Source organism: Sciurus vulgaris, assembly GCF_902686455.1.
Source record: "Sciurus vulgaris genome assembly, chromosome: 13".
NCBI classification, from domain to species: Eukaryota; Metazoa; Chordata; class Mammalia; order Rodentia; family Sciuridae; genus Sciurus; species Sciurus vulgaris.
Genome location: NC_136474.1, coordinates 18,480,340 through 18,489,433, shown reverse-complemented (window position 1 = coordinate 18,489,433; position 9,094 = coordinate 18,480,340).

The window sequence follows — 9,094 nt, the reverse complement described above, 5'->3', positions numbered from 1 at the left end:
TAATAATGGACTTTATCTTTTGGAGCAGTTGCAGATTTACAAAAAATTCAGTAGATGGTACAGGCAGTTCCCATGCATTTGCTTTTCTACCACATATTTCCCCCTAATATTACAACTTGCACTCATGAAGTGCATTCATTACAATCAATGTACCAATGAGGGTAGATTTCAAAAAACTGAAGCCATATATTATAATTTGAATCTGGAATATCTCCCAAAGTCTCACTTCTTAAAAGCTTGGCCCCAGTTGGTGGTGGAAACTTTAGAAGGTGGTGCCTAGTGGGATATGTTGACTTATTTTTAGGTATTTTGTCATCGTGGTGGAAAATTAATACACTAGTTTACGTTAAAGATTATTCCTGCGTTGTATATTCTCTAAGTTTTAAAAAATGCATAATTTTATACACCTACAATTACTTTGCCATAAAATCCCTCTGTCCTCCACTGATTCATAACTCCTTCACTGTATTTACAGTTTTACCTTTTCTAGAATGTGTATAGTTGGAATAATATAATATGTAACCTTTTCAGATCAGATCTTTCATTTAGCAATACACATTTTTACGTTCCTTCATGTTTTTCTGGTACAATAGCTTATTTTTTTCATCACAGAATACTATTCCACTGTCTGGATGTACCATGGTTTGTTTATTTGCTCACCTATTGGGCAATCATAAATAAAACTGTCAAAAATATTTATATGCAAGCTTTTGTTTGGAAATAAGATTCTAATTCATTTGGTAAGTATAAGGAGTACAATTCAGGTATTGTATAATGAAATTATGATGAACTTTGTAAGAAATTGCCAAACTTTGTCTTCAAAGTGGCTATAATATTTTATATTTCTACTAGCAATTAATGAAAGTTCCCACTGCGATGCATACAGAATTTAATGTTACCGATGATTTGGAGGTCAGCCATTCTATTAGATGTGTACTTGCATGATCATTGCTGTTTTAAGTTGCAGATCTCTACTATATTTATGTTTTCTTATTGTTGAGCTTTGGGAGTTCTTTGTATATTTCATATAACATTTCTTTTTCAGATATGTGTTTGTGGTATTATATCTCAGCTATTGACTTGTGTGTTTATCCTTGAATAAAATATTGAACAGAGCAGAATTTTGTGGCTTTAATGAAGTCCAACTTACTTGTTTTTTTTTTTTTTTCATGGATCATGCTTCTGATATTATATCTAGAAAATCATACTCAAACACAAAGTCACCTAGATTTTCTTCTGTGTTGTCGCCTAAGAGTTTTATGGTTCTGAAGTTTACATTTAGGTCTACTTTCCATTTGGAGTTAAATTTTGTGACAGGTATACAGTCATGTCAAGATTAACTTTTTTTGCATTGTTTCCATTGAGTTATTTTATGCTCCTTTATTACAGATCAGTTGAGTATTAGTGTAGGTTTATTTCTAGATTCTCTATTATATTCCATTAATCTACTTGTCTATTCTTTGTTCATTAACTGTGTCCTGATTACTGCAGTTTTATAGTAAGTCTTAAAGTCATGTAATGTCATTCATCCAAATTCATATTTCTCTTTTGATATTGTGTTGATTGTTCCAAAGGTTTTCAATCTCCATACAAATTGAAAAATGAGGTTGTCAACAAATTATTAGCAAAAGTTCATCCTGATATTTGGTTGGGATTTCAATAAATTTCTGGATCAAGTTGGGAAAAACTGACATCTTAAGAATATTAAGATTGCCTACTCCTTAATAGTAAATATTTCTCTGTTTACTTAGATATTTTTATTTCTTTCATCAATATTTTATAGTTTTCCTTCTATGGACATTACACTTACTTTGTTAGATATATACCAAAGCACATCATTTTGTTGTTGTTGTAGTTGTTGTTTGTTTATTTGTTTGGTTTTTGGTGCTAATGTGATATTGTTTTGCTTTTCAAATTGATCTTGTTTACTGCTAGTTGATAGCAAAGAAATCAATTTATAAGAGACGGTAGAGAGTTGACTTTGTATTGTACAAGCTTTCTATAATCATCACTTTAGTTTCAGAATTTTTTCTTATTGATTTTTGAGGGCTTTCTGTGTTTTATGTCACCTATAAACAAAGACAGTTTTCTTTTCTTTTTTTCTTTTTTTCTGTGTCCTTGATTTTTTTTTTTTTTTTTTATATCAGGGATTAAACCCAAGGGGTGCTTTACCACTGAGCTGCATTCCCAGCCCTTTTTATTTTAAGGCAGGTTCTCACTAAGTTTCTTAGAATCTCACTAAATTGTTGAGGCTGGTCCCAAACTTGTGATCCTCCTTCCTCAGCCTCCTGAGCTTCTGTGATTATGGGTGTGGGTCACTGCGCCTGGACATCTCTTCTTTTCTTTTTGTCTTACTGCATTAGTTAGGATTTCCAATATAATGCTGAAATAGGTGGTGAAAGAAGACATCTTTGTGTTGTCCTCATCTTAGCAAAAATGCATCTGTTGTTCTTTCTTTTATTTTTTTTTCTCCTTTAACCTATTATATGCTGGACTACTTTGATTTTCAAATTGGAACCAAACCTGCATACATAGAATAAAGTCCACATATTGACGATATATAATTATTTTCATACATTGTTTCATTCAATCTATTAATATTTTGTCAATATTTGTCTGTGGTTGAGTGATATTGGTCTTTAGTTTCCTTTTTTGTAATGTTTTTGATGATTTTGGTGTTAAGATAATATGTGCCTCATAAAATAAGATGATATATTCCCTATGTTTATATTTTTGGGAAGAGACTATAGAGAGTTGATATAAATATTTCCTTACACATTCAGTGGAATTCACCATCTGAATATGGTGTATTCTACTTTGGAAGATTATTAATTTTTTAATTCAGTTTCTTTAATAGATATAAGCTTATTCAAACTGTCTACTTTTTCCTTGTGTGTGATTTGATAGATTCCATCCTTATTTAATCTTAGCTTCAGTTATGGACTTAGAGTTGGTAATAATATTTCTTTAAAATTCATTTAATATCCATGGGTTCATTTTTGTTAGTGCCTCTTTTATTCCTGATATTAGTACTATGTCATCTCCCATTTTTGTATATTATTAAATTAACCTGGGTAGTTTATCAATTTTATTGATATTTCCAAAGAATTAGCTTTTGTTTTTGTGGTTTTTCACTCCTGACTATTTAAAATTAATTGATTTTTTTGCTGTTCCTTTATGATTCTTTCACTCTCCTTCCCTTGGATTTAATTTAATATTTTCTCTCCTAGTTTCCTAAGGTGAAAAATTAGATTAGCGATTTTTAGTTTTTCCTGGTAGGTGAATTTGATACTATAAATTTCCATTTTAAAATTTCCTCAAAATTTCTTCTTATGAAAGATGTTGATAAGTTGTATTTTGATTTTTATTTACTTTAAATTCATTATGATCTCTTAAGACTTGTTCTTTGATCCATATGGCATTTAAATAAATATGACTTAATCGTCAAGAATTTGGAATTTTAAACTTTTTATCTGTAACTGATTTCTAGTTTGATTCCTTTGTGAGCTGAGAGTATACTATGCATGGTTTCATTATTTTAAATTAACTAAGGTATGTATTATGGTTCACAAGTAGTCTATCTTGCAGAATATTCCATATGAACTTGAAAAGTATGTGTTTTCTATTGTTGGATGGAATCTTCTATAAATGCTCATCAGCTCCAGTTAACAGATAATGTTGTTCTGTTAACCTGTGTGTTTTGAGAATGTTGGCTGATGGATCTGCACTTTACTGACAGAAGCGCATTAAAGTCTCCAACTCTAACAGTAGATTTGTATTTTTATCCCTCCGCTTTTGTTGTTTTCTCTTCATATATGTTGATGCTCTGTTCTTAGGTAAATACAAGTTAAGGACTGCGTTTTCTTCCTAAGGAATTGATCACTTTGTCTTTACTGAGCAAGCCTCTCCTGATACTTTTGCTTGTTCTGAAGTCTGTTTTGCCTGACATTAATATAGCCACCCAACTTTTTTTTGATTAGTGTTATCATGACACAGTTCATCATCATTTCACATTTCATCTCTCTGTACCTTAACATTTAAAGCAAGTTTCTTGTAAACTCCATATAATTTGCCTTGGCTTTTATGTCCACTCTGAAAGTCCATGTTTTTCAATTGGCATATTCTGACCATTCACATATAAAGTGATTATTGAGATAATTGAGTTAATATCTTTCATGTTTATAAATGTTTTCTTTTTCTTAATATTTGTTTCTTTTTATGTTTTCTATTTCTGCTTCTCTAATTTTGAGTTTTTATATGATTCAGTTTCTCTCCTCTTTTAGTGTACATAGGTTATACAATTTTATAATAGGGTAGTTACCCTAGAGTTTCCAATATACATTTATAACTAACATATTTTCACTTTCAACTAACACAATACTGCTTCACAGTGTAGTGTAGGTACCATGACAAAATGTTTCCAGTTCCTTCTGCTCATTCCTTGCTCATTCATTCCTCTTGTCCATGTAGTATCATCATCCACCTTCTTGCTACTATAAATTTGAAGTTATCTATTGCATATCTTAAGACAAGGAATAACAGATTTCTCTATTTTAGTGTTCATTTATTTCTTCTTTTTTGCTCTTTCTTTCTTTGTGCAGATCCTAGTTTCTGACCTGTATCAGTTTTGTTTGCTTTGAAGAACTTCTTTAAAACCTGGCAAGTTAAGTCTTTGAGTTAACAAAATCTGAATTTGATTATGTGAGAAGATCTTTATTTCACTTTCACTTTTGAAAGATATTTATATTGATACCAAATACATAAATTTCTTCCTTCAATACTTTAAAATATTTTGTTCTACTTTCTTTTTTTAATTTTATTTTTACAGACTGCATTTTGATTAATTGTATACAAATGGGGTATAACTTTTCATTTCTATGATTATACATGAAATAGATTCATACCATTTGTGTAACATACATGTACGTAGGGCAATGATATCTCTCTTATTCCACTATCTTTCCTTCTCCCTGCCCGCCCCTTCATTTCCCTCTACACAATCCAATTTCCTTCATTCTTCTCTTACCCCCCCAACCCTATTATGTATCATCATACACTTACCAGAGAAAACATTCGACCTTTGGTTTTTTGAGATTGGCTTATTTCACTTAGCATGATATTCTCCAACTCCATCCATTTACCTGCAAATGCCATAATTTTATTCTTCTTTATGGCTGAATAATATTCTATTGTGTAAATATACCACAGTTTCTTTATCCATTCATCTATTGAGCAGCATCAAGGTTGGTACCACAATGTAGTTATTGTGAATTGAGCTGCTAAAAACATTGATGTGGCTGTTACTATAGTATGCTGATTTTAAGTCTTTTGGGTATAAACTGAGGAGTGGGATAACTGGGTCAAATGGTGGTTCCATTCCACATTTTCTGAGGAATTTCCATACTGCTTTCCAGAGTGGCTGCACCAATTTGCAACTCCACCAGCAATGTATAAATGTGCCTTTTGTTCTACTTTCTTTAATACTTGCATGTTTCCTCACAAGATATTTAGTGTATTTTTTTAATCCCAGTTCCTCTGTTCGTAAGATTTCTCCTCTCCCCAGATTCTTCCAAGAATTTACCTTTATCTTTGCTTTTCTGAAATTTGAATATGATATATCTGGGTATACATATATTTTAACCTTCATGATATTCACTGAAATTTAAATACTGTGACTTGTGATTTCATTAATTTTGGAAAATTTTCAGCCATTATAACTTCAGATATTTTTATCTCATTATCCCTTTCTCTTTTTGCTTTTTCCATTAGACATATGTTACATATTTGTAGCTGTTCACTCTGCTGATATCTCCTTCCATTTTTAGAATTACTTCTACTTATTATATTTTAATTTGGGAAGTCTCTGTGTTCATGCTGGTGAGCTCATCATAGCCATTATTTCTTTTATTACAGTGTTTCTCATTTTCTAGTATTTTCTCTTGATTTTTCATTGAGTGTCCTCTCCCTATTCACATTATTCATTTGTTCTTCTTGTCCACTTTTCCAATAGGTTTTTTTGCATGTTAGAACATTAATCATAGTTATTTTAAATTCCTTCTCTAATAATTCAAAAAAATCTATGCCATATATAGTTGTTTGCTAACTTACTATGCTTTTTTTTTTTTTCTTTTTGGGATGTTTTGTAATGTTTGAAGGTCAAACATTATCTTTTGGGTAATAGCAGCTGAGGCAAGTAGGTCTCTATTGTGAGGTTTTTGTTTTTGTAGCTAACAATTGGTCTGTGTTTACTGCCTTACTGTGGATTTAGATGTCAGAGGCTACAGTTTCTCCTAATGTTCTTCTTTTCATGTTTATAATTATCTTTGGATTTTCCTAGTGACTTCTTAAATACATTTTGAGACTTGAAATTCTTTCATTTACTATCCATATTATTATAAACAAATAATATCAAGGTGGTGATCAATGTGCAGGAAAGGAAGTTTGTATATTCCTATGATTAGTTCTAAGTCTTTTTGTTGAGCTTCTTCCACTGGGTTGTAACTGTCACCTGTGTTTCTCTGTCCCCAGCTCAGTTAAAGAAGAAGACTAGACAGGAATGGAGCTGGATATTTCCATTGTTCTCCAAGGAAGGCTGAAGCAGGGTAGAATTAGTTATTTTTCTTCCTCTAAGTTGATTATCACACTAAAAGCCTGGTAGTGTTCTTGGAAGTAAAAGATATGAAAGTGTGGGGGTCACATTATGAATGTCCCTTCTGGGGCTTTTCCTTCTTAAGCTTGTTCACACTGAGTCTCCAGAAGTTTTTACTTACATTTTAAATTCTTCCCCCATGGGAAAGTGACTTCAGAGTGGGTTTTTGTTTCTGAACTACTACTCTAGAAAGCTGTGCTTATCTGCATAGACCTGTCAGTCCAATTTGGAGGGCAAAAATTTGCTCAAAATGCACCTAGAATGGCCTTGGTCAATTCTGATTCTTTACTAAAGGTATAAATTGGATGAGTTTTAAGTTAAGATTCTAAACATTTTAACTCCATCTTCATTAAATAGAGAGGAGGGAACAATTCATCCCTGAAAGACCAGTAATGAAAAGGGGGAGGGAGGAGGAAAGGGAAGTACTGGGATTGAATTGGAACAAATTATATCATTGTATCATTATGTCAAAATGAACCCAATATGATGTAGAAGTATAAGGTGCTAATAAAAAATTTAAAAAATATTTAGGCTCCTGGGATTATCGCTAATGTTGTACCTGTGGCTTGTATAAAATAAAAAGACCTTATCAATGTTTTCCTGGCCACTCTCTGGCAGCCAGTATTCTGCTAATAGAGAGAGGTCATGGAGATATGGTTGAATCTGACTGAATTTCTCACCCTAATACATGTGTAAGCATCAGAGAAAACATGAGTGCATAATGGGGATTGAGGGTAGGGATTACACTTGGGCCTATCAGACTTCTGGACGTCCTACTGTTAAGGCCATGTGCCTGAACATTCTGTATTTCATCCAGAAACACCTAGAGGTATATTACACTTCAATGTCAAAATGAATTATATTTTTGAAAGTCACTTGAAGCCAAATGCCATAGCTATGTTTTGAAGAGATGATTAGGCATATTCTACACCAAATTGGATATAGGTAGAAAGTAGATCTTGCCTTTAGTTGAGGCAAATCTCCTATTCAGTATAATGCTGCTTTAGTTATGGGACCTAATTTCACAGGTCAAGTGCTTTCATTTATGTAAAGTTTTAGAACACCAGATGCCATGAGTAAGTGTGCAAAAGTTAAAACATCTGCAGATTTTTCTATACGGAATGAAAAGCAAATGACATTTAGAAAAACCATGGAACTCATAAAGTTTATGGATGGGTTTTTAAAAGGGACAAGCAAGAAAAATGCAGACACTAGAGAAGTCAATATAAGTACTTCAAAGACATCAGCAATTTCTTTCTGAGCCTTCCTTTCCTCTCTAAGAACATTTTTCCTGTTTTAAAAGTAATTATAGAAAATTCTGAGAACATGAGAAAGAATAAATGAGACTATTTAGATTTCATTTAGTCCATAAATTCAATATTATATCTATTCCCATACTTCACTATATTTTATAACATTCTTTCAACACTTTCCCCCTAATAACATATATCAGACAGAACTGTCAACACAAGACCTCTCTGTGAGTTTAAATATTTAGCCAGTATGTGAATGACATTTTAGTTCTAGAGATAGAGAGCACTAGTAAAGAAATTTTGAGAATGTAGAAGCTCTAATTGAGGAGTTATAGTGAGGGTCTAAGTTTGATAGCCTCTGAGATCATTTTCACTTTAGTGAATGTTCTTGAAATTTGAGAATAAGGAGGGCTCTCATGTAAAACAAAGAAATCCCCCATCTGAAATTTTGGAAAGTATGTTCCATGAGCAAGAAGTGTTAGAAGATGTTCATTTATGTTCACATAGTGTCTTAATCTTGTAAGTTTAGTAGTAACTGAATTGAACAAAACCAAACTTCTCATCATTTAATGTTAATATGCAATAATATTCTCTGAAAGAAGATGTAGAATACTTCCTGTGTACCCATGAAAAACATATTTCTCAAACAAAGATGGCAAAAAGTAACCATGGGATCCAGCATTCCAAAGTAGTCACATGTCACTTAACAAGAGAGATGATTTTGAGAAATACATCATTCGGTGACTTCATTTGGTGAACATCATAGCATGTACTTATAGAAACTAAGAAGGCTATGACATTGATATGTGATAAATCTTATGGGACCATCATTCTAAATGTGGTCCATCACTGATCAAAATGTCAAACTGTGCAAAATTATAAAATTCTTGGGAAATTCTGCCCTAAAGCTATTTGGAATGGTACTTGCTCATGTTTCTAGAGAGGTGGGAGGGAGAGCCTAAGCATCTTACAAATGCAAATCTTGAGACATTAGGTGTGGCAGAGACACAAAGACTGCGGGGGCGCCTAGCACATAAAACTCATGCCAGGGAAGTGTGCCTGGCGCATAAAGACCCATGCCAGAGGTTGGTAATCTTCCTCTGGAGGATGATAGCAAGGACTCGTCATAAGTTGGGTGCTGCCAAGGCCTTCCCTGGAAGACGATAGCAAGGACTCGTCGTAAATTGAGTAA